Source organism: Salmo salar, chromosome ssa01 (assembly GCF_905237065.1).
Source record: "Salmo salar chromosome ssa01, Ssal_v3.1, whole genome shotgun sequence".
In the NCBI taxonomy this organism is placed as follows: Eukaryota; Metazoa; Chordata; class Actinopteri; order Salmoniformes; family Salmonidae; genus Salmo; species Salmo salar.
The window spans coordinates 145,588,673-145,611,611 of record NC_059442.1 but is presented as its reverse complement, the minus strand read 5'-3'; the positions used below and the strand labels follow the sequence as shown (position 1 = coordinate 145,611,611).

The 22,939-nt window shown below is 40.0% G+C and overlaps 1 protein-coding gene and 3 long non-coding RNA genes across 4 annotated transcripts in view; all 4 read left to right on the top strand.

Annotated features, from left to right (window-relative positions):
* LOC106567246 (NMDA receptor synaptonuclear signaling and neuronal migration factor) overlaps positions 1 to 22,939 on the top strand; it is a 196,573-nt gene that overhangs the window by 76,950 nt on the left and 96,684 nt on the right.
* On the top strand, positions 9,373 to 10,135 carry LOC123725553 (uncharacterized). Its single transcript, XR_006758069.1, has 4 exons — positions 9,373 to 9,403; positions 9,496 to 9,520; positions 9,623 to 9,666; positions 10,061 to 10,135. It is a non-coding gene; the product is annotated as an uncharacterized lncRNA (long non-coding RNA).
* On the top strand, positions 16,747 to 17,310 carry LOC123725555 (uncharacterized). The gene is made up of 3 exons (XR_006758072.1): positions 16,747 to 16,817; positions 17,086 to 17,175; positions 17,283 to 17,310. It is a non-coding gene; the product is annotated as an uncharacterized lncRNA (long non-coding RNA).
* Positions 17,381 to 17,799, top strand: LOC123725554 (uncharacterized). Its single transcript, XR_006758070.1, has 3 exons — positions 17,381 to 17,435; positions 17,524 to 17,555; positions 17,695 to 17,799. It is a non-coding gene; the product is annotated as an uncharacterized lncRNA (long non-coding RNA).

The following is a 22,939-nucleotide window of genomic DNA, read 5'->3' as shown; positions in this document are numbered from 1 at the left end:
ATTTAGGGTTACATTTTTGTTTGTGTATGTGTACTGTATGTGCAAGGTGTACACAGTTACTGTCTTGTTTGAAAAGTCAACTTTAATGGCAAGCAATGAAATCTTAATCACATGGGTTCTCACATTTGAAATAGTTGTGCTCTAGTTACCTATATTTTCACTAAAATCAATTAAGGTGCACATCAGGGACAGTCCTTTAGTGGTCAGTCAAATAAGGTAAATTTATTCAACGTCACTAGTGATCTGTTACAACATCACTTCTGAGTCTCCATATCCTGCTTTCTAGGTTGCTCTGTGTCCTAAGCACACATCATTTTTTACATAATCTGTGTTCACCTTTTTATTGGAAGAAAATATCATATTTTCCACGATCTTCTATTCACTTGAGTTTTCAATTGTTACTTTTATTTTTGATCAATGATCTATTTACACAGATATTTTAAGTAGCCCATTCCATATTTTAGACGGAAACACTTTTTTTGGTTTTACAGATGTGGCTAGTGTTGCAGAAAAAGGTTGTGCAGGTATGTATGAATTACAGAATGACACTCCTTATGATTGTCCAGCTCAATGTCAGCCATTAAATATAATCAGTGTCTTTGAGGCACAAAAGCCTTTCTTGTCGGAGTTTTGTACAGCTATGGAGGTAGTTAAGAATTTTGACTGGAATAATAATGTTTTTATAGTCGCAAATAAGAGAAATATGGAAGTGATACTCCACATGCAAAACACCTTTTAAATCAAGGAACAATTCAAGGTTTCATAGATTCTCTTTCGCTCTAATCAGATTCTGTTCCCACTCCAACCATTGTATTATCCCCTTGGTACATCAGTGTAGCTACTACGCCTATTACAGTACACTGTGAGTTACCAGAAGGCATTGTTTGATGAACAATCCATAAACTTTCCTCCTGTGGTTTACCAAAACAAGTCAAAGAATTTATTGGTGGTGATGAAATAAAAAACAACTCAAATATATTTGGATTCCTGTTTTCGATTTCTTCAATGCATGGATTTGCTTTCAAAAACGAAGTTAGCCATAAATCCACAAACGTAATGTGATCTATGGATGCAATCCAAGCTATAACTTAGTTGGCACAGACTGGTTACTCTGACTGAAAATATTTATTATGTAAACTAAACAGACATGGCTCAAGGTACCTGCAATTTCCTCATTTGGAGAAGCATTAGTCACCTCCATTACAAAGCTATAAAAGTCATTAGGTGAAAAAGCTCAAACAAGAAACTATCCATCAAATTGTCCAACTTCAAATAAACTCAATAGATCAGTAACTGAACTCATTTGATCATGTCAATGTGTGTGTTGTCAACGGATTACCAGGACGTGTACTCAGAGCATGTGCGGAACAACTGGCAAAGTGTCTTCACTGACATTTTCAACCTCTCCCTGACCGAATCTGTAATACCTACATGTTTAAAGCAGACCACCATAGTCCCTGTGCCCAAGGAAGTGACGGTAGCCTGCTTAAATGATTACCATACTGCAGCACTCACGTCGGTAGCCATGAAGTGCTTTGAAAGGCTCACATCAACAGCATCCTCCCGGATAGACGAGACCCACTCCAGTTCGCATAACACCCTAACAGATGACGCAATCTCAATCGCACTCCACACTGCCCTTTCCCACCTGGACAAAAGGAACACCTATGTGAGAATGCTGTTCATGCCCCCCTTGGGTTGTGTCGTGGCGGAGATCTTTGTGGGCTATACTCGGCCTTGTCTCAGGATGGCAAGTTGGTGGTTCGAAGATTTCCCTCTTGTGGTGTGGGGGGCTGTGCTTTGGCTAAAGTGGGTGTGGTTATATCCTGCCTGTTTGGCCCTGTCTGGGGTATCATTGGATGGGGCCACAGTGTCTCCTGACCCCTCCTGCCTCAGCCTCCAGTATTTATGCTGCAGTAGTTTAAGCTCGGGGGGCTAGGGTCAGTCTGTTACATCTGTAGTATTTCTCCTGTCTTATCCGGTGATCCTGTGTGAATTTAAGTATGCTCTCTCTAATTCTCTCTTTCTCTCTCCCTAGGACCATGCCTCAGGACTACCTGGCATGATGACTCCTTGCTGTCCCCAGTCCACCTTGGCCGTGCTGCTGCTCCAGTTTCAACTGTTCTGCCTGCGGCTATGGAACCCTGACCTGTTCACCGGATGTGCTACCTGTCCCAGACCTGCTGTTTTCAACTCTCTAGGGACAGCAGGAGCGGTAGAGATACTCTCAATGATAGGCTATGAAAAGCCAACTGACATTTTACTCTTGAGGTGCTGACTTGTTGCACCCTCGACAACTACTGTGATTATTATTTGACCATGCTGGTCATTTATGAACATTTGAACATCTTGGCCATGTTCTGTTATAATCTCCAACCTGCACAGCCAGAAGAGGACTGGCCACCCCTCATAGCCTGGTTCCTCTCTAGGTTTCTTCCTAGGTTTTGGCCTTTCTAGGGAGTTATTCCTAGCCACCGTGCTTCTACACCTGAATTGCTTGCTGTTTGGGGGATTTAAGCTGGGTTTCTGTACAGCACTTTGAGATATCAGCTGATGTAAGAAGGGCTATATAAATACATTTGAATTGATTCGATTCATTGACAATAGCTCAGCGTTCAACACCGTAGTTGCCACAAAGCTCATCACTAAGCTAAGGACCCTGGGACTTAACAACTCCCTCTGCATCTGGGTCCTGGACTTCCTGACCGGACGCCCACAGGTTGTAAGGGTAGGCAACAACACATCTGCCATGCTGATCCTCAACACTTGGGACCCTCCGGGTGCATGCTTAGTCCCCTCCTATACTCCCCGTTCACGCACGACTGCGTGACCAAGCACGACTCCATCATTAAGTTTTCTGATGACACATAGGTGGTAGGCCTGATCACCGACCACAATGAGACAGCCTATAGGGAGGGAGGTGTGCCAGGCAGTGTGGTGCCAGGACAACAACCTCTCAATGTGAGCAAGACAAAGGAAATGATCGTGGACCACAGAAAAAGGGTGGCCGAACAGGTCCTCATTAAAATCAACGGGGCTGTAGTTGAGCGGGTCAAGAGTTCAAATTCTCGGTGTCCTCATCACCAACAAACTATCATTGTCCAAACACACTAAGACAGTTGTGAAGAGGGCATGGCAACGCCTTTTTCGGTCAGAGAGACTGAAAAAGATTAGTCATCGGTCCACAGATCCTTAAAAAGTTCTACAGCTGTACCATCAAGAGCATCCTGACGTTGCATCACCACCTGGTATGGCAACTGCTCGGGCATCAAACGTAAGGCGTTAAAGAGGGTAGTGTGTACGACCCAGTACATCACTGGGGCCAAGCTTCCTGCCATCCAGGACCATATACAAGGCGGTGTCAGAGGGAGGCCCAAAATTGTCAAAGACTCCAGTCACCCAAGTCACAGACTGTTCTCTCTGCTACTGCACAGCAGGTGGTACCGGGTGCGCCTGCTGAGGAGTTCACTTCACTTACCAAAGAAAGTGGAAAATATGTCTTTGTCTTATATTCTTCTATTTGTGAGTATTCAATATTTTTGATCTTTGGACCAATATGTCTTTACACCGATTTTGGTAGTATGTTATGTAAATTATGCTTTATAATTGTTCTAAGTATGTATGAGCCTTTATTACGCTTATAATAAGGCTTGTAAAATGTCTCACTAAGTTGTTTTTACCTTGTTCAAAGATGTTGTCTGTGTTGCGCTAAAAGAAAGTTGTGCAGGTACATATTACCAAATGTCACTTCATTAATTATCCAGCTCAACAGCTATTGATTTAATTTTTTTGATGACAGATGTGACTACCTTATCACAACTAATATAGAGTAGCACAATGCTTAAAGTGTCATATCTTTAATTAAAAACAATACATTTTTAGTTGCAAATAGAGACATTTAGGTGATGCTCAGCATACAAATACATTATGAATATGATTCTTATCTTTCACAATATTCTTATATTCTCTCTATTTCTCTAAACAGATTCGGTTCCCACTCCCACTATTGTATTTTCCCCTGGGTACATCAATGTAGCTACACCTGTTACAGAACGCTGTGAGTCACCAAAAGCACAGAGTGCAAGTTCTACAGAGATCTCTGACCCAGCCCTATAAGAAAAGTAGATTACAAGCAGGGTGCTTGCCAGTTCAATTTGTTATGGAATGAGTTCAAAAAGTGGAACAAGACTGAAGTAGATCTCAGCTGTGTAATTCTACAGAATAGAGAAGATAATACGATCAAAACCTCAAAACCTAGTGATGCTCGGGACTTAATGTGGGTGGTAAGTGACAGTTTTACAGTACTCCAAAGCACATGTTTACCATAGTACACATCCCACTTGTAAATTGACTTGATAAATTACTTTCACAATTTACAAACAGATCCAATTGGAAAGCCCAGTGTTCATGTGGAGAAGACTGGGAATTACCTCAATCTTCGTGTGAGGCCAAGGCTGGCCCCTCATGCTACTTTTATCTGAACAATGGTTACTCACACTTTATTAAACAACCCTACAAAGACAATGTCTGTGTGGAGAGAGTGGCAGAAGAGGAACTGCAGAGGAAGAGGAGCAGTGCTGGAGAGATCTTCATCACCTGTGCTGTGGAGCTGGTGATAGAGGGTGAAGATACTGTGACATCACAGCACTAGTGAACCCCCCTCGGCATCACCTAGATGGTGAGGAAGACTAGAGCCCGAAGGCTTTTGTCATGTCTTTTTATTAGCTACACAACCTGGCGGTATGATTTGTTTTCATCATACTTTTATCTCTGAAGTTGATCCACAAGGCAATGTCACTCGGAGATAAGAGTGGTCCGATTTTTCATAAATATTTACTCATGCATGTTTTTATATTATCTGTTTGAATGTACTGGTGAATTGGTCGTGTCTTGACCAAAACCCAACTAAGCTGCAATATGAGTGTGTAGAATAATGCTCTTTACTCCCCACTGCTTGTTAATGTATTTTATATTAGTGCAAAGTGTTTCATGTGTTAATGAGTTTATATGTCTAAAATAAAGCTATTTTATTAGCATTTAATTTTTTCTTCTCATGGATGTTGTGTTTTCCCAGTGGAAATAAAGGTTGTACAGTATATTGTAAATCTTGTTGGAAATGTTTAATTTATTTGAAGTTGAGGAGCCACTCTGAGAGGAGACAGCATTGTGTTTAGATTTTAGACAGCAGTTGAGTTTCAAAGGTCTTCAACCATCTTCAGCGGTCCGATGACTCATGATGTTCACTGTTGTACATGAGATTTAGCAGAGTGTGTCGAGTCTGTTTGTCACGTGGAGCTGACCACAGTGAGGGTACTGATAATGCAGGTACACTTCTATTTCTGAGATGAGAAGGCACCAACATCACCCCTGCAAACAACACCGCAAACGGGCTTGCAATACATATCTTCATACTGTATGAAGCTCATGTCTATATCCATCAATATAAATGACCTGTCAAAGAACATGAAGAGGTCGTGGAAAGACACAGTAATGGCATTGTGGTGATGATCTAGGCTGAGATGTGCTACAATGAGCCATTGTGCTGCAACTAGTCCCCCTAACACTCTGTCCCCAGCCCTCAAACCCAGATGGATGAGAAAAACATCTATCATTCAACAATTTAAACCAAATAACATTGCCTGTTGAATAATTTCTGGATATGTTGCAGGAGATTCACATAAAAATGTCCAACCTTTAAAAAAGAAACTAATCGTCCAACAAGGAGTTTATGTCATTGTTATTCAGCACTATCCAGTACTCTTACAGAAATGTTATTTATTTGAGAAACAATCCGCAACCTTTCCACCTGTGGTTTTTAGCCAAAAAAATGTGGAACAATTTTTGAAGTGGTGATGAAATAAAAACAACAAAAATATGTTTGGATTCCTGTTTTCCATTTCTTCAATGCTTGGATTTGCCCAAGAACGAAGTTCGCCAAAACACCACAAGTAATGATCCATGTATGCAATCCAGTCTAAAATTAGTTAGCACAGACTGTTTACTCTGACTGGAAATATGTATTATGTAAACTAAAGAGACATGGATCGTTTGCAAGCATTCCTCATTTGGAGAAGCATTAGTCACCTCCATTACAAAGCTATGAAAGTCATGTGGGGTGAAAAGCTCAAGCAAGAAACTATCCATCAAATTGTCCAACTTCAAATAAACCCAATAGATCGGTAACAAGAACTCATTTAAGATCATGTCAATGTGTGTGTTGTTTTTGGGTTTTTGAGAATATGAAAATATACATATTAATGTCACTGATGGATGATAAGGTTTAGAGGGTCTAAACAGAAGTAAATGGTTATAGGAGGAAGGTATGCGCGTGAGCAATTAAGCTTGGAAATGTGTTTGGAGTGCAGGGAAGTAATTACATGTGGGAAGGCATTGATAAGGGGAGAGAGTACATGGAAATGAGCTGGAGAGAACGCCTCTTAGCAGAATCATAGAAGAAGAAACATTTTCTGGATAACATGTTTCTGCCATAGTTTACAGTTACAATCCTGTCTTTTTCTTCGTAGTTGGACTGGCATCATTTAGTCATTGAACAAAAAAATACTGCCTACAACAACAAAGACTAAAGATATCTACTCCTTTCTGAAAACAAGCATCCTTTAACTTCATTTGCATTTTAGGTTAATATAAATAAATGAAAATAAACTTGGTCTGAGTATAAAATAAATATTTTCCTAAATTGAGTTACCCAATCTAGTCAAAGCAGTCAACAAATCAGTAGTCACCAATCTATTTCACTTTCCTTGACAAGAGTCAAATAGAGACACAAGGCCCAAGAGGGTAGGAACACATGTCAAACTTTGCTTGTTACATCTCTACATCTCTCTCTCCTTTTGATCTCTCGCCTCTCTACATCTCTCTTTAACCATGTACTGTGTAAATTAGTTTTCAGTGGTGAGAAAGTACCCAACTGGTCTTACACAGTAAAAGTAAAGATACTATTAATAGAACCAAGACTCAAGGTAAAAATGAAAGTCACCCAGTAAAATTCTACTTGGAGTAAAAGTCTATAAGTATTTGAGGTTTAAAATATACTTAAGTATGAAAAATAAAAGTATAAATAATTTAAAATTCCTTATATTAAGCAAACCAGAATGACTGTTTTTATTTTTTCTTATTTTTACGGAAGGGCCCTTGGGACCACTGCCATTTCAGCTATCATTTACAAACAAATCCTTGTCAGTTTAGTGAGTCCATGAAGATCAGAAGCAGTAGGGATGACAAGGGATGTTCGGTTGATAAGTGCGTGAATTTGACTATTTTCCTATCCTACTAAGCATCTCAAAATCTAATGAGCTACTTTTAAGTTTCAATGAGTGTTGATGGAGTAAAAATTACATGTTTGTCGTCAGAAATGTTGTTAACTCAGTGAAAAGAAGTCAAAAGTATGCAATAGTAAAGAGGAGATACCACCAAAAAACTACTTAAGTATTAGCTTTAAAGTATTTTTACTTAAGTACTTTAAACCACTGTTGGTTGAAAAAAATATTTTTGTTATTATCACGGTTTACTAAGCAGTATGTACTTTACTTCCGCCTGATGAATAGCACCTACACTCCACATTTCCTCTCCCTGCTTCCTGATTTCCCAGATCTGCTTACTCTATGGACCCAACCTCTTCCTGTAGTGTCAACATCTGTTCCTCTCAGACAAATTTCATTTCTACATACTGGGCTATAAATAGATGTGCAAAGGTTTTAAGATATGATTCATTTAAACAAGTATACTAAACAAGTATGCATGTGTAAATGAACACCTTTCGATTTATAAGTAAATTATTCATGTGCAAAGCCTTCAACTGAGACTAATGAAACCACAGATACATTGCAACATTTAAAATAATATTTTTAATGCGGAGTTTTTTTTGCAGTTAGAAGTGAGTTCCTGCCGAAGGTTAGGCCTGGTTAGGCCCAACCAAATCTCAAAAACCCATGGAACAAAATCTGTAGCATAAACATAACTCTTATAACGCCTGTCTCTCCAACAGAGGGTAACGATGTTTGCTAACTGATCTTGGGACAGAATAGGCCCACCCAGATCAGTCATCATCTACACCTGCAATTGGAGCACATTACACACACTAAGGACAGCTACAGGTATGAAAGTGTAGTAAGAAAATTATGCACCATACAGAAGGGTCTGGTGGGAGCTATTGTTTCACCATAAAAGGAGAGAGGGAGAGACAGAAAATACAGTGTGTCACTCTCACACTCACTACTGTGGCATTGCCTGAGTACATATCTGCACCAACAGCTCCGTGTATATTTCTAAAGTAACTTTTTTGAGATGGAAAACAGTCGACCCCGAAAGCAAAATCTCATTTCCATATATCCTGTTTCACTTCTCTCTCTGCATTATGCATAATAACAGGTGCAGGTTTGGAACCTTCAAAGAACTCCTAACCATGATCCAATGAATGTGCTGCTGATGCCTTTATGTGTGGAGTTTTGTATTATTAATGTTATAATTATTGTATTGCATAATAAAATGTAAAATAATTACTTCATAACAATTTCCCTAATTGTACTTTTGATTGGAATAATGGCACTTATGAACTACATTTTGTAGTTCTCTTGACCTCCCATTAACAATACATGTATGTTTCTCCCCTTCTCTTGCTTGTTTTGTCATTCAACATTAGGGATGCACTTTTGTGATTTGCATGGTTATCAATGGCAGGGAAATAAATGTTGAGCTCTTTAAGAAGGGAATAATCTTGCATTTTGAATTAGTTTCAGAACGGACACAAATCTTAGTTTTTTCACCATAATGTTATCATTCCTGTCTTTCCTCAACTATCTCTCTTTTTCCTCAACTATCTCTCTCTTTCCTCATCCTTCAAGGGGACAAGGAGAATCAGACAAACACTTGGAATACCCAGGAGAAGAAGCACCAGATCTCAGTAAGCCTGAAGTTTGTGACCCTGATTGAAGTGGTTGAGCTTGAGCTGTGAGTCTCTGTCCTTGTAGAGGGGTCAGCAGTGTTTGTTCTAGGTGGATTCTAAACTCAAGGAGCTTGGTCGCTCAAATGCCATGCCAACCGATGCTCCCTCCCAGTAAAGGGGTCAGAGCTGCTTGGGTGGAAGCCCAGAGGCATGTGGTCAATGGTCACCGTCCAGTGTCATTACGAAGAGGGGAGGAGGGCGTTCCACTCACCTCCCAGCAAAAAATGTGGTGTGGAACACAAGTAAGAAAGGTTGCATGAGAAATGTAATGCATAGATTCCTGATTTAGGTCATTAGTCCATTTGGTCAAAAATACATTTTTACTCTGTTACAGGACATGCTGACTAAGTACATCATCGGATGTATGGCCTTGATAGGATTCATGATTCTACTTGCAGTATTCATATTCGATCACCTGTCTCCTCTCACTGAAAGCAAAGAGTAGTGAACCTAGTATCTAACAGCCTTTTAAACGTATTAGCAAAACCGATCAGACAGAATCACTCATGTATTCCATTGTTTTACTGTCATAGGGAACGGACACCTCATCATAACAAGGTGAATAGTGTTGGTTGTGTGTTGAACAGCATGATTATGATAGCGACAGAACATACAGTTTAAATGTGGGAATGCCTGTCTCACCTAACCATGCTCTTTCAGATCGCCCAGTGACCAGACATTGCCAGGAGACCCTACCGTAACAAGTATGCATGATGCCACAGTGAATGTGTACGTGTGTAGGGCCTATTATTATAGAGATATTTACCACACTCCCGTTTTTTAACAGCACATTTCTGTGATTCTGTTAACACAGCAAGGACACAACAAATCCTGTAGAATCTCCACAGGAAAAGAAGGCAATACCATGACATAATTATGTTTTTATGCTTAGCTGCCTCACGCTCTTCCTCTACTTTGCCACCATAGTGCTTTTTGAGATGTCTGCATAAACAGTAATTTGGCTGGCACACAAATTTATAAAAAACATGTTATAAATGAAAAACAGTTGGAATGGTGGTTTATTGAAAGGATTTGATGATTTCTGATGTTTTTCTTTCAAATCGTGATTTGTCCTCATCCACTTTGTTGCAACAACAGGAAGGTGAAGATGATTGGTGCTATGCCACCGTGTCCCATGCTGGTGCTCCTCCATCCTACTGAGTCAAGTTTGACAAGGCATGACTATGCCACAATGGTCATGAACGACCCGGAGCATGACATGTGCCGACTGAAAGGACATGAAAGGACTTCCACATAGACAGATTGTTTGATTTTAACGCCTTTCCAAGAAATCAATTGTATGTGTCATTTGGCAATGTAGTTTTGATCATCCAATTTGTCACTTTAAGAGAACAATCAAAGTTTTTGTATTCCACCATCCGCTTTAATTTCTGTTTGTCTTGTGTGCACCTGTTAGTCCGTATTCGAGGAAACAGTAACATGCTGCTTGCTGACCAGGCACTCATCTTTGCTACCTGCTGAATGCTTCTAAATGTAAGCCATTGACTTAAAGTAATAATTACTTCTTAGGCTACTCTCTGGTTTCTCAATTAAATTAAATCACATGTTAAGTAACCTACTTTTTATAAAATCCATAGAGGGGTTCAGTCTACTCCAAATGTGCACGGTCCGTGGATGAATTGGCAAGTTTTCTAACCGTTTCTCTCACGGTGTGGTGGTTACAAACTACTCTACTTCAGCCCCAACGTGAGCAATACAAGACACATGATTATACCACCAGATGGCAATGTTGAATCCAGTTTTGCAGCACAATTTTAAGAGCTCCTCGTAGCAGGAAAACCCTTTTGGACATTTCTGTTATTGGAATAGGCTATCATCAAAATAAATCAATCGTACAATACCATTGGAAATTAATGTTGGAATGTAGCATTTGTGTTCTAAAATGTAAATTGAAAAGGTATTGTCGCTGCTTCCTTTTGACAAGCCATTTTGATAAATAGCCCCAATTGTTATCAAAACACAATTTAGAGATTAGATTAGAGGCGTTAGAGATTAGAGAGAGTTTAACAGTCACATAATGCACAGGGTTGCAGATGTAATTACAGGGCACGAAGCTCCAACAATGCAGGACAAAAGTGAAATAAAATAATACTAAAATATAAATAAATACATTTTAACAATTTGTCAAGTTGATAAATGTCCATTGGGGGTGGGGACAGGGTTAACGTCCATTAGAGGGGATGAGAAATGTCCACAGGAGGAGCAGCAGGGTGAGTAGGTGACTAGTCGTGACTATTCAGCACAATAGGCATGTGTATTGGGGCGAGGGCAGATGCAAAAATGTCCCTTTGAGGTGGGGGGTAGAAGCCTGATGGTCTGGGGTAGAGTGTTATTGGCCAAGTCTTACTGTTTTTACCGTGATGCTCCTACACTGCCTCGCCCGAGTGATAGAACGGGGAGGACAGGCCATGGCTCATTGGACGGGGTCCCTGATTATCTTCTTTTTGCCTTCCAGTGACACTTGGTGTTGTAGGTGTCCAAATCAATAAGCAACCTATGCAGAAACAGTTCGTTATATATTGAAAACCTAAAATCTGACTATCTACACATGTAGCAGCAATTGTAATCATATTACTTGTATTTTTTTAAACTAGCACCTTATAAACTGCACATGCACCCAAAACCCTGGTGTTTTGACAAGTGGCGAATAAATAACTGATATCGTAAGGTGGGAGGGATAAAGGTTGTAGCGCTGTTGAAACTAACAACAACTAAAACAACACATGGAAACTGGAGATATTGTCACGGGTGTCGTGAGGGTTTTAGACCAAGAGGCAGCGAGAAAAATGTATACTCATCTTCTTTATTAAAGGACAAAGAAGGAGAAAACCCAAAACAAACACGTATACAAAAAACCACGCAAGACAAAGAACAGGCCGGTAAGGCATAAAAAGCTATACACAGCAACAATCTCCCACAAAATCCCATGACAAAACACTTCTAAATATGGGACCTTCAATCAGAGGCAACGATAGACAGCTGCCTCCAATTGAAGCGCCCCAGCCCCATTACGAAAACATAGAAATACAAACACCCTAGAAAAGAACATGAGAAAACTAACATAGAACAATAACCAAAACCCTGGAGTAATAAATCAAATACCCCTCTACATACATAACCAACCCCGAACCATAAAAACCAAATACCCCCTCTATGGAGAACACATACACAAACACACCTTGAACCACATAAAACAAATAGCCCATGGCACGCCCGACCAAACTACAAGAACAAATAACCTTTACTGGTCAGGACGTGACAGATATTTAATACATCACTGGTTAGAGAACAACCGTGCAGAAGTCAGAAATCAGCTACATTTTGGAGTGAGGCAATTTGATTTGGGGGTCTCAAAAACAGAAAGAGAAAACGTTACACTTATTTTCCAATCACTCATATTGATATCACATTGAAATCAATTGCATGAGGGGGGTAAGGTTGCAAGTCCTGTTTAAACTAACACAGATCAAAAACTACACGGAATCTGGTAATAATGTGTTGCCTACAATTTCTAGAAGACCTCTAGCTACATATTGAAGTGTTGGGCATTTCGATTTAAGTGGGTCGCTAATGAGGGCAAGTGTAATGCAACACCTTACTTTGCCTTTACGCTTCCATCGATATCATGCTGAAATCAAAAAGAACAGGGTCAAACGTTTGGGCTGTAGCGTTGTTGGTTAGATGAGAACTTATAAAAGGCTTACAGTATTGGCCTATCCATATTTAGGAAAGCCCGGATGTTGATTTTCGAAGCGACTTTTTATAGAACCAAGAGACCAGGGACTCCCGGGAGTGGTGCAGCACAATGGCGAAGAGTAGGGGAGGTTAGGGGAGGGTTTGGTTAGGGGATGGTTTGGCTGACCTGATTTCCTTGTCCCACCGTGCTCTAGAGACTCTTTTGTGGCCCAGGTGCCTTCAGGCTGACTTCAGTCGCCAGCTGGACAGTGTTTCCTCCGACACATTGGTGCGGCTGGCTTCGTGTTAAGCGAGCAGTGCGACTTGGCAGGTCGTGTTTCCCGAAGGGATGCATGGCTCTCGACCTTCGCCGCTCCCGACGATTGCATGTGGCTGGGGAAAAGTTGGGTGCTTAAACAGAAAATATCCATAACATCCGACTACTAATAAAACCCAATAAATCAGTTTTTCCGAACTATTTTTGATCATGTCTCTGTTATGTGGCTCATTTGGTAGAGCATGGCACTTGCAACACCAGGTTTGTGGGTTTGATTCCCATGGGGGGACAAGTATGAATGAAAATGTACGCACGTTAGTAAGTCTATAAGTCGCTCTGGATAAAGAGTGTATGATGAAAATGTATATTTAGGTTAACTTTGTTGTTTCTGTAGTGTGTACTGTATGTGCAAGGTGCACACAGTTACTGTCTTGTTGGAAAAGTCAACTTTATTGGCATGCAATTAAATCTTAATCACATGGGTTCTCCACATTGAAATATTTGTTGCTCTAGTTACCTATATTTTCACTAAATTCAATTAAGGTGCACATCAGGGACAGTCCTTTGAGTGGTCAGTCAAATAAGGTACATTTATTCAACGTCACTAGTGATCTGTTACAACATCACTTCTGAGTCTCCATATCCTGGATTTAGGTTGCTCTGTGTCCTAAGCAGGCACATACTTTTTACACATTATAATCTATGTGTTCACCCTGATTTACTGAAAAAGAAAGTGGAAAATATGATCTTATCTTCTATTCATTTGTGAGTTTCAAATTATTACTTTTATTTTTTATCAATGATCTATTTACACAAGATATTTTAATTAGCCCATTCCATATGTTAGACTGAACCACCTTATTTGGTTTTACAGATGTGGCTGGTGATGCAGAAAAAGGTTATCGCAGGTAGTATGAATTACAAGAATGACACTCTTATGATTGTCCAGCTCAATGTCAGCCATTAACATATAATCAGTGTCTTTGAAGCACAAAAGCCTTTCTTGTCGGCAGGAGTTTTGTACAGCTGTGGAGTCAGTTAAGAATTTTGACTTGAATAATAACGTTTTATAGTTGCAAATAGAGAAATACGGAGGTGATACTCCACATGCAAAACACCTTTTAAATCAAGGAACAATTCAAGGTTTCAGTAGATTCTCTTTTCGCTCTAAACAGATTCTGTTCCCACTCCAACCATTGTATTATCCCCTTGGTACATCAGTGTAGCTACTCCGCCTATTACAGTACACTGTGAGTTACCAGAAGGCATTGTTTGATGAACAATCCATAAACTTTCCTCCTGTGGTTTACCAAACAAGTCAAAGAATTTAGTGGTGGTGATGAAATAAAAACAACTCAAAATATATTTGGATTCCTGTTTTCGGATTTCTTTAGCAATGCATGGATTTGCTTTCAAAAACGAAGTTAGCCATAAATCCACAAACGTAATGTGATCTATGGATGCAATCCAAGCCATAACTTAGTTGACACAGACTGGTTACTCTGACAGGAAATATGATATTATGTAAACTAAATAGACATTGATCAAAGGTACCTGCCATTTCCTCATTTGGAGAAGCATTAGTGACCTCCATTACAATGCTTATAAAAGTCGTGGGGTGAAAATGCTCAAACAAGAAACTATCCATCAAATTGTCCAACTTCAAATAAACCCAATAGATCAGTAACTGAACTCATTTGATCATGTCAATGTGTGTGTTGTGTTGGGTTCTGAGAATATGAAAATATACATATTCATGTCACTGATGGAGTGCTGAGGTGTAGAGGGTCTACACCAGAAGTTTATGGTTATAGGAGGAAGGTAAATAGTGTGTGAAATTAAGCTTGGAATGTGTTGAGTGCAGGAAGCGATTACATGTGGCAGGAATTGATAAGGGAGGGAGCCATGGATTACTGATGGAGGGGGGTTGAGGTCAAGTCACCTTAATGGAGAAATAAAAAACATGGCTCGTATCACTAGTGTCCTGCCTAGCAGGAAAGAACGATGTTTGTACAGATAGAGGGGGAGATCCAGAAATGGGATGTTATTTTGATTCTTTTTTCCGTGGGATTTTCACTGAGAAATAATTGTATGGGTGATGTTGCTGTTAAGCTACTGCATATTTAGTTTTGGTTTTGTTTATTTGTGTGGGGAAGAGTTTAAAGTTACTCTTTGAAAAGTCAACTAGTTAATTTGATCAATTAATCACAAGAGTTCTCATATTTGAAATAGCTGTGCTGTAGTTACCTTATATTTTCAGGAAGTTTAATGTAGGGTGGACCACATGGACGGCTCCGTAGTGGTCAATGAAAACAAGGTAATTTTCTTCAGCGTCACAGGTGATCTGTCACAACATCAGACGTGAGTCTCCATATCCTCCTATGTAGGTTTCTGTGTCCTACCAAGCACACATCAGTTTTCTCACATGACAATCTATGTGTGGAGTTCACTTCACTGACGGAAGAACGTGGAAAATATGTCTTTGTCTTATATTCTTCTCATTTGTGAGTATTCAATTATTTTGGTCTTTGGATCAAAATCTCTTTACACTGATTATAAGCTTTGTTAATGTTGCTAATGTATGCTTTATAACTTGTTCTAAGTATGATGAGCCTTTATTATGCCTTATAGTAAGGCTGTAAAATGTCTCACTAAGTTATTTTTACCTTGTTCGAAGATGTTGCGGTGTTGCGGTAAACGGAAGTTGTGCAGGTACATATTACCAAAAGTCACTTCATTAATCGTCCAGCTCAACAGCTATTGATTTATTTCAGGCATAAAGTACTTTTTTTTGATGAGAGATTTGTACACTACTTTTCACAATAGAGTAGCACAATGCTTGAACTGCCATATCTTTATTAAGAAATGTATTTTGTTGCAAAAGAGAGACAAGGAAGTGATACTCCACATACAAATATATTCTGAATCAAAATTCTTATCACTCACAATTTCATAGATTCTCTCTATTTCTCTAAACAGATTCGGTTCCACTCCCACTATTGTATTTTCCTCTGGGTACATCAATGTAGCTACACCTGTTACAGTACGCTGTGAGTCACCAGAAGGCACAGAGTGCAATTTCTACAGAGATCATGACCCCAAACCTATAAGAAAACTGGATTACAAGCAGGGTGCTTGCCAGTTCAAGTTGTTGTGGAATGAGTTCAAAAAGTGGAACAAGACTGAAGTAGATCTCAGCTGTGTAATTCTACAGAAGAGAGAAGATAAATCGATTAAAACCTCAAAACCTAGCGATGCTCGAAGACTTATAGTGAGTGGTAAGTGACTGTTCTACAGTACTCCAAAGCACATGTTTACCAGATACACTACCCACTTGATAACTGACTTTATAAATTACATTCACAATTTACTAGCAGATCCAATAAGAAAGCCCAGTGTTCATGTGGAGAAGATTGGGAATTACCTCAATCTTCGATGTGAGGCCAAGGCTGCACCTCATGCTACTTTTATCTGAACAATGGTGACTCAAACTTCAAAAAACTACCCTTAATTGACAATGTCTGTGTGGGGAGAGTGGCAGAAGAGGAAATGCAGAGGAAGAGGAGCAGTGCTGAAGAGATCTTTATCACCTGTTCTGTGGAGCTGTTGGTAGAGGGGTGAAGATACTGTGACATCACAGCGCAGTGAACTCGGTATCACCATAGATGGTGAGGAAGACTAGAGTCCATCAATTTCTGCGATTTCAAATGTGTCAATCTTCTGTTGGTCTATTGTTGTATAGAATATTATTATTGTACACATATCAATGTTTTAATTATTTCAGTTGTAAATCCTCCAGGAGCTACGAGTTCCCATCAGAGTTCAGTTTAATCAAACCTGTTCAGGAGGAGACAAGCAGCAATGTCACAGCCCAAGGAAGAGGTGAGTGACATTGTTTTGGTTTGAGATTAACTGTTAGTAGTCCTAAGAACTTCAAATTGCAAGTTCAGTGAATGACTCTGCTTGTCAAATGTACAGCTATTGATACGTCTCTAACATCTCTAAACTGTTAAGTATCTCGATAGTCACTATTAGTAAGGCTTATTTTCACAAAACATACTAGTCATTGTAAGGTCAGGTTATACTGTACAGATGACTCACTGTCAGTTTTGTCAGGAGCCACATTCACTAATCGTTTCTTCACGTCCAGGGTTCCTCGTCATCATCAGTCTGGGTGCTGGTTCCCTTTTCCTGGTTCTGCTAGCTGGGTCTGTGCTGTGTGTTCTCCAACGCAAGTGTGGTGCGTGCTTTCAGATAGGTTTAGTCATAACACATTCTTATTGTGTTCCAAAGGCTACTTTGAGTTATTTTCAAAATCGCAAAATTATCTCTATGTATCTTTTGAAGGGGTTCAAGGCAGGCCTGTAAATACTGGTAAGACTGGTGTATTCATTTTAGATTCACATTATTTTTCACTGTACAGCTATATCTTTCTGACTGTACTGCATTGTCTTGACAGAAGCCCACCTGAGCAGCAAGACCAAACCCCACCTTGTGTCTGTGAGTATGAGAGTTAACTAAACCACAACTGCCTTTATCTTCTTTTTGTTCAGTGTTTTATTATCCATCATTCTCTCATTTTAAACAGATTCTGTCATCACAAAGCTGTCTAGGGATGAGGTGAGTTGGTTTGAACCAGTGCAGTGTGAAGTAGCCTAATATGCACTTTACTACCACGATATCAAGCAATATTGCCAATAGCACCAATGACAACCCTACTGTACACACAGCTCAAAGTGACTTGAGCTCTCTCTTACAGGAAGAGGACAGTAGTCTGCAATACGCTACAGTGACATATACCAGTGACCGAGCTAGTCTTCAATATGCAACAGTGACATCTACCGGTAACCAAGTTGGACCTGGGCGCGGCAGCAAGATCAAGTTTGAAATAGCTGGAGAGTAGCCCTCTTAGCAGAATCATAGAAGAAGAAAGATTTTCTGGATAACATGTTTTGCCATAGTTTACAGTTACAATCCTATCTTTTTTTCTTCATATTGGATCATAATTTACTCATAGTACAAAAACAAATCCTGCCACAATAACAAAGACTAAAGATATCTACTCATTTCTGAAAACAAGCAGTTTCAACTATTTGCATTTTAGGTTAAATGAAATAAATGAAAAATAAACTTTGTATGAAACATAGAAGAAATATTTTCCTAAATTGAGTTACCCAATCTAGTCAGTAGTCACCAATCAGTAGTCACCAATCTATTTCACTCCTTGACAAGTGTCAATAGAGACTCAAGAGGGTAGAACACATGTCAAACTTTGCATGTTACATCTCTACATCTCTCTCTCCTTTTCTGATCTCTCGCTCTCTACATCTCTCTCTTTATCCATGTACCCAACTGTCATACTTGAGTAAAAGGAAAGATTTCTTAATAGAAAATGACTGGAGTAAAAGTAAAAGCCACCCAGTAAAATTCTACTTGAGTAAAAGTCTATAAGTATTTGGTTTGAAAATGTACTTAAGTATCAAAAGTGAAAGTATAACTAATTTCAAATTCCTTATATTAAGCAAACCAGAATGCACCATTTTCTTTTTTTTTCTTTTATGGAAGGCCAGGGGACCACTTCCACACTCAGCTATCATTTACAAACCAAGGGCTATATCTGTTCCTGGTTCTACATTTCTTGAATGGGGCAGTTATTTAAGATGGTGAGGAAGGCATTTTTTTTTTAAATAACCAGGCATCCTCTACTGATGGGATGAGGTCAATATCCTTCCAGGATACCCGGGCCAGGTCGATTAGGAAAGGCTTGCTCACTGAAATGTTTCAGGGAGCATTTGACAATGATGAGTGGAGGTCGTTTGACCGCTGACCCATTACGGATGCAGGCAATGAGGCAGTGATCGCTGAGATCTTGGTTGAAAACAGCAGAGGTGTATTTAGAGGACAAGTTGGTTAGGGATGATATCTATGAGGGTGCCTGTGTTTACGGCTTTGGGGTGGTACCTGGCAGGTTCATTGATAATTTGTGTGAGACTGAGGGCATCAAACTTAGATTGTAGGATGGCTGGGGTGTTAAGCATGTCCCAGTTTAGGTCACCTAGCAGCACGAGTTCTGAAGATAGATGGGGGCAATCAGTTCACATATGGATTCTAGAGCACAGCTGGGGGCAGAGGGTGGTCTATAGCAGGCGGCAACGGTGAGAGACTTGTTTTTAGAGATGGATTTTTAAAAGCTTCTAAATGTACAGCTATTAATACATTTCTAACATCTCTAACCTGTTAAGTATCTGGATAGTCACTGTTAGTAAAGCTTATTTGCACAAACATTCTAGTCATTGTAAGGTCAGGTTATACTGTACAGATGACTCACTGTCATTGAGCCTTCATTCAGTTTCTTCAGGTCCAGTGTTCCTCGTCATCATCAGTCTGGGTGCTGGTTCCCTTTCCTGGTTCTGCTAGCTGGGTCTGTGCTGTGTGTTCTCCAACGCAAGTGTGGTGCGTGCTTTCACATAGGTCTACTCATAATACATTCTTATTTTGTTCCAAAGGCTACTTTGAGTTATTTTCAAAATTGCTAAATTATCTCTATGCATCTTTTGAAGGGGTTCAAGGCAGGCATGTAAATACTGGGTAAGACTGGTGTATTCATTTTAGATTCACATATTTTTTTCTTCATTCATGCACAGCTATATCTTTCTGACTGTACTGCATTGTCTTGACAGAAGCCCACCTGATCAGCAAGACCAAACCTCACCTTGTGTCTGTGAGTATGAGAGTTAACTAAACCACCACTGCCTTTATCTTCTTTTGTTCAGTGTTTTATTATCCATCATTCTCTCATTTTAAACAGATTCTGTCATCACAAAGCCGTCTAGGAATGAGGGTGAGTTGGTTTGAACCAGTGCAGTGTGAAGTAGCCTACTATGCACTTTACTTCCACGATATCAAGCAATATTGCCAATAGCACCAATGACAACCCTACTGTGCACACAGCTCAAAGTGACTTGATCTCTCTCTTACAGGAAGAGGACAGTAGTCTGCAATACGCTACTGTGACATATACCAGTGACCGAGCTGGTCTTCAATATGCAACAGTGACATCTACCGGTAACCAAGTTGGACCTGGGCGCAGCAAGATCAAGTTTGAAATAGCTGGAGAGTACGCCCTCTTAGCAGAATCATAGAAGAAGAAACATTTACCGGATAAATGTTTTGCCATAGTTTACAGTTACAATCCTATCTTTTTTCTTCATATTGGATCATAATTTACTCATAGCACAAAGAACACTGCCACAACAACAAAGATATCTACTAATTTCTGAAAACAAGCAGCTTCAACTATTTGCATTTTAGGTTAAAATGAAATAAATGAAAAATAAACTTTGTATGAAACATAGAAGAAATATTTTCCTATATTGAGTTACCCAATCTAGTCAGCAGTCACCAATCAGTAGTCACCAATCTATTTCACTCCTTGACAAGAGTCAATAGAGACTCAAATCCACAAGAGGGTAGAACACATGTCAAACTTTGCTTGTTACATCTCTACATCCTCTCTCCCTTTCTGATCTCTCGCTTTCTACATCTCTCTCTTTAACCTTGTCTGGTGTATATCAGTTTTCAGTGGTGGAAAATTACTCAACTGTCATACTTGAGGAAAAGTAAAGATACCTTCATAGAAAATGACTCAAGTAAAAGTCACCCAGTAAAATTCTACTAGAGTAAAACTCTATAAGTATTTGGTTTAAAATTGTCACGACACCGACGGATGGTGGCGCCCCTCCTCGGCCGGGCGGAGCTCGGCGGTCGTCGTCGCCGGCCTACTAGCTGCCATCGATCCTTTTTGTTTCACTTTCTGTTGGTTAGGTCTAGGTAGGTACGCACGGTTTTGGGTTAGTTATGTAGGGGGGTTATTTAATTGAGCGTAGGATGTCTGTGTTTGTGCGTGATTATGTTTCTTGTCCATTTCGTAGTGCTTGAGGAACGTGTGCTGGTTTTCCTCTGCCTGTGGTTGGTTTCTTTGTGTTCACCACCGCGAGAAGTATTTAAGGGCTTCGTCCCTATTTTTTGGCTGATATATCTACTTTCTGGAATAAAGAAGTGTGGTCAAGAATTCTCTGTCTCCTGCGCCTGACTCTACCTCTCCTGCTTTCTTGAGCCAGCCCGTGACAAAAATATACTTAAGTATGAAAAAATAAAAGTATAAATAATTTCAAATTCCTTATTTTAAGCAAACCAGAGTCCACCATTTTCATTTTTTCTCTTTTTTTACGGAATGCCAGGGGCACACTCCAACACTCAGCCATCATTTACAAACAAATCATGTCAGTTTAGTGAGTCCGCCAGATCAGAAGCAGTAGGGATGACCAGGGATGTTCGGTTGATAAGTCTGTGAATGTCACTATCTTCCTGGCCTGCTAAGCATTCAAAATGTAATGAGTACTTTTGGGTCTCAAGGAAAATGCATGGAGTAAAAAGTACAATATTTTCTTAAGAATGCAGTGAACCAAAAGGTAAAGTAGTCAAAAATATAAATAGTAAAGTATAGATACCCCAAAAAGCTACTTAAGTATTATTTTAAAGTATTTTTACTTAAGTACTTTACACCACTGTTAGTTTAAAAAATATGTTTTGTTAATAAAATGGTTTACTTACAGTATGTGCCTTGACTTCCACCTGTTGATACACCACCTCCATATTTCCTCTCTCTGCTTCCTGATTTACATATCAAATCAAATCAAATCTTCTTGGTCACATACACATGTTTAGCAGATGTTAATGTGAGTGTAGCGAAATGCTTGTGCTTCTAGTTCCGACCATGCAGTAATATCTAACAAGTAATCTAACAATTTCACAACAAATTCCATTTACACACAAGTGTAAAGGAATGAATAAGAATATGTACATATAAATATATGGATGAGCAATGGCCGAACGGCATAGGCAAGATGCAATAGATGGTATAGAGTACTCTATATACCTATGAGATGAGTAATGTAGGGTATGTAAACATTATATAACGTGGCATTGTTTAAAGTGACTAGTGATACATTTATTACATCCAATTTTTTATTATTAAAGTGGCTAGAGATTTGAGTCAGTATGTTGGCAGCAGCCACTCAATGTTAATGATGGCTGTTTAACAGTCTGATGGCCTTGAGATAGAAGCTGTTTTTCAGTCTCTCGGTCCCAGCTTTGATGCACCTGTACTGACCTCGCCTTCTGGATGATAGCGGGGTGAACAGGCAGTGGCTCGGGTGGTTGTTGTCCTTGATGATCTTTTTGGCCTTCCTGTGACATCGGGTGGTGTAAGTGTCCTGGAGGGCAGGTAGTTTGCCCCCGGTGATGCGTTGTGCTGACCTCACTACCCTCTAGAGAGCCTTACGGTTGTGGGCGGAGCAGTTGCCGTACCAGTTGGTGATACAGCCCGACAGAATGCTCTCGATTGTGCATCTGTAAAAGTTTGAGTGTTTTTAGTGTTTCTTCAGCCTCCTGAGGTTGAAGATGCGCTATTGCGCATTCTTCACCACGCTGTCTGTGTGGGTGGACCATTTCAGTTTGTCCATGATGTGTACGCCAAGGAACTTATAACTTTCACCTTCTCCACTACTGTCCCATCGATGTGGATAGGGGGATGTTCCCTCAGCTGTTTCCTGATGTTCACGATCATCTCCTTTGTTTTGTTGACAGTGAGTGTGAAGTTATTTTCCTGACACCACACTCCGAGGACCCTCATCTCCTCCCTCTAGGCCGTCTCGTCGTTGTTGGTAATATCTGATACTCTGTGGACCCTCACCTCCTTCCTGTAGGCCGTCTCGTCGTTGTTGGTAATATCTGATACTCTGTGGACCCTCACCTCCTTCCTGTAGGCCGTCTCGTCGTTGTTGGTAATATCTGATACTCTGTGGACCCTCACCTCCTTCCTGTAGGCCGTCTCGTCGTTGTTGGTAATATCTGATACTCTGTGGACCCTCACCTCCTTCCTGTAGGCCGTCTCGTCGTTGTTGGTAATATCTGATACTCTGTGGACCCTCACCTCCTTCCTG